General features: G+C 43.0%; 1 non-coding gene across 1 annotated transcript; it reads right to left on the bottom strand.

Annotated features, from left to right (window-relative positions):
• Positions 1 to 202: 202 nt before the first annotated feature.
• Positions 203 to 309, bottom strand: LOC131235951 (small nucleolar RNA R71). Its single transcript, XR_009166461.1, has one exon. It is a non-coding gene; the product is annotated as a small nucleolar RNA R71 (small nucleolar RNA).
• Between the last annotated feature and the right edge of the window lie 3,661 nt (positions 310 to 3,970).

The following is a 3,970-nucleotide window of genomic DNA, read 5'->3' as shown; positions in this document are numbered from 1 at the left end:
TTTGAAAGAGTTCGATGAGATTATAGCTACATTATGTTTTCCTAATGTATCTGAGGATACAATTAGGCTGAAACTCTTTCCTTTTTCCTTAAAAGAGAAAGCTAAGACGTGGTTACATTCACTGCGTCCTAGATCCATTGGCACATGGAACGATATGTAGAGGGAATTCATAAAAAAATTCTTCCCACATCATAAAACGATTACCCTCAGAAAAGCGATCATGAACTTTGCCCAAAAGGAAGATGAAACATTCTTCCAATGTTGGGAAAGGTTCAAAGATTTGGTCAGTTCATGCCCACAACACGGATTTGAAACGTGGCGCATTACAAATTTTTTCTATGATGGATTGACATCTTCCATGCGCCAAATGGTCGAGACAATGTGTAATGGAGAGTTCATCAACAAAGATGTTGACGAGGTATGGGATTACCTCGATAGTCTCGCTGAAAAAACACAATCATGGGACTATTACCCAATGGCGAACACCACGTCTAGGCTGACTCAATTAAAGGAGAAAGGTGGATTATATCTCTTGAAAGAAGAGGATGATCTCAAGTGTAAAGTGACTACGCTCATAAGGAAAGTTGAGGCCATGGAAGGAAAGAAGGATAAGGTCAATGAAATTGTTTGCGGCATCTGTGATTGCAACATTCACACAACTGAAAACTGTCCTACAATACCTGCCTTTCGAGGAGTGTTGAATGAACAAGCCAATGCCGTAAATAATTATCAAAGACCTTTTACTGGACCTAACTCCAATACATACAATCCTGGCTGGAAAAATCATCCAAACTTAGTTGGAGAAATGGACAAACAGCGACTCCTCCAGGTTTCTTCAATCAAAATCCTAATCAAGTGAAACCTCAAGAGGAACCGGTTCAAAACCCCATACAAGAGCTGGCTCAGGCAATGCGGGGAATTACAGATTTTATGCAAAAGATAGACTCTCGTATGACGGTTATAGAAAAGGGGATGCTTCCTGCACAACCTCTCCCCAACCCTAAACCGCAGTACGAGAATAATGATCCCAACTCTTCAAATCAGATGGGGCATGCTAAATCCATCACCACTCTTAGGAGTGGGAAGATCATTGATAAAACTCTTCCGGTTAGGCCCGAAAAGCCTCAAGAACCAAAAGAGGACAACAATGATGGATCCAGTGATGCCCCACAAAAAGTAGAACCGGAACTTCTAGAGAAGCCAGTTGCTCCATTCCCCCAACGGTTGGTTTCACCAAAACCTCTCTCTAACTCTCAGGATATACTAGAGGTGTTGAAACAAGTGAAAGTCAACATTCCCTTACTTGATGTCGTTAAACAGATATCTTCATATGCCAAATTCCTGAAAGACTTATGCACGACCAAAAGACGGAAAATTATTCAAAAGAAAATCTTCTTGACTGAGAAAGTGAGTGCCATCCTGAAGCAAGACGTGCCACAGAAATTCAAGGATCCCGGTAGCCCAACCATATCATGTGTAATCGGGAACCATCGAATTGATCACGCACTTCTTGACTTAGGAGCGAGCGTCAATCTGATTCCCTACTCGGTATACAAACAGTTAGGTTTGGGTGAATTAAAACCCACCCTAACCACACTACAACTTGCTGATCGCTCTGTTCGTGTACCAAGAGGGATAATTGAGGATGTGTTGGTCCAAGTTGATAGATTTTACTACCCTGTAGACTTTATCATCCTGGACACCGAACCCATCAATAACATGAGCACTCAGATTCCCGTCATTCTTGGTCGCCCATTCCTTGCCACGTCAAATGCAATTATCAATTGCAGAAATGGTGCTCATGACTATGTCTTTTGGAAATTTGACATTGGAGTCAAACATTTTTTTCAATAACGGCAACAACCTCCGAGGATGATGACGATTTCCACGACATTAACATGATTGACTCTTTCGTGGAAGATACGACACCTCTCGACCTTATCCTCCGACTATCTAGAGACGTGCCTGGCCCACTCCCATGATTTTGATGATGACATGATTAGGGAGACGTGCGCTTGCTTGATACTGCGCCGGTACTTGAAGTTAACCGATGGAGGCCACAATTTGAAGAATTACCACAAACTGATGTAGTGCCTCTACCGTCTAACCTCAAGCCGCCGAAGCTTGACCTAAAACCTTTGCCCTCTGATTTGAAATATGCATATTTAGGTCAAGATGAGACATACCCGGTGGTGATCTCTGCCCACCTGGAGAAAGAACAGGAGAGTATGCTTATATCTACTCTCATTGAGCATAAAGGAGCCCTGGGATGGACGATAGCGGACCTCAAAGGAATCGATCCCTCGATTTGTACTCACCACATATATCTTGAGGATAATGCAAAAACTGCTCGGCAACCACAACGTAGACTAAATCCAAACATGAAGGAAGTGGTTAAGGCCGAGGTTCTTAAACTATTGGATGTGGGTATTATATACCCTATATCTGATAGTCAATGGGTGAGTCCAACTCAAGTGGTCCCTAAGAAGTCCTAATCACCATCGTAGCCAATGCCAATAATGAACTCGTGCCAACTAGAGTCACTACCGGTTGGAGAATGTGCATTGACTACGGAAGTTGAATACCGTCACGAGGAAAGACCACTTTCCTTTACCATTCATCAATCAGATCTTGGAAAGGTTAGTTGGTCATTCCTATTACAGCTTCCTTGACGATTCGGGCTACAACCAAATAGAGATAGCCCCTGAAGACCAGGAAAAGACCACATTTACATGTCCCTACGGCACCTTTGCCTATCGAAGGATGCCATTCGGACTATGTAATGCCCCTGCCACTTTTCAGCGATGTATGCTTAGTATCTTTTCTGATATGGTGGGGCAATATCTAGAGGTCTTCATGGACGACTTCTCTGTTTATGGTCCATCTTTCAGCAAGTGCTTGGAAAGTCTTAAATGTATGCTGAAAAGATGTGAAGAAAAGAACCTGGTACTTAATTGAGAGAAGTGTCATTTCATGGTTCAAAAGGGAATTGTCCTTGGGCATATCATCTCGTCCAAAGGAATCGAGGTAGATAAGGCAAAAATCGATCTTATCTCTAACCTACCTCCACCCAAGAACATCAGAGACGTGCGATCCTTCTTAGGATACGCAGGATTTTACCGGCGATTCATAAAAGACTTTAGTCTTCTTTCTCGTCCTTTATGTAATCTTCTTCAAAAGGATGCTCCGTACGAGTGGATCGAGCAATGCCAGAAGCTTTCACCAAGCTTAAGGGCATGTTAACCACCGCACCTATCATGCGGCCACCCGACTGAGTTTTCCTTTTGAGCTTATGTGCGACACTTCGATTATGCTCTTGGGGCGGTCTTAGCCAGAGAAAAGATAAGAAGCCCTACGTCATTCATTACGCAAGTAGGACTCTAAATCCTGCCCAAGTGAACTACTCGACTACGGAAAAGGAACTCTTAGCCGTAGTGTTCGCCTTGGACAAATTTAGGTCCTACTTGATCGGATCCAAGATCATTATCTATACAGATCATGCGGCACTGAAGTATCTTCTTTCTAAGAATGATTCTAAGCCCCGCTTGATACGATGGATCCTTCTACTCCAAGAATTTGATTTGGAAATTAAAGATAAAAAGGGAGTAGAGAACGTAGTGGCCGATCACCTTTCTCGCCTTAATACCTCTGATTCCCTTGAGGCGACCCATATCAATGACATGTTCCCTGATGAACAGCTGTTCAGAGTCTCCCATTCACCTTGGTTCGCTGATATTGCTAATTATCTTGCTACAGGTGCCATACCGACACGTTGGACACAAGATAAGAAGAAATTTTTCACCGAGGTGCGCAACTTTTTCTGGGATGATCCTTATTTATTTAAATATTGCCCAGACCAAATTCTAAGGAGATGTGTACCAGACGATGAGCATCAGAGCGTCATCTCCTTCTGTCACTCAGAGGCCTGTGGTGGTCACTTTTCTGCTAAAAAGACCACGGCTAAGATTCT

Source organism: Magnolia sinica, chromosome 19 (genome assembly GCF_029962835.1).
Source record: "Magnolia sinica isolate HGM2019 chromosome 19, MsV1, whole genome shotgun sequence".
In the NCBI taxonomy this organism is placed as follows: domain Eukaryota; kingdom Viridiplantae; phylum Streptophyta; class Magnoliopsida; order Magnoliales; family Magnoliaceae; genus Magnolia; species Magnolia sinica.
This window is presented reverse-complemented; position numbering and strand designations above follow the sequence as displayed.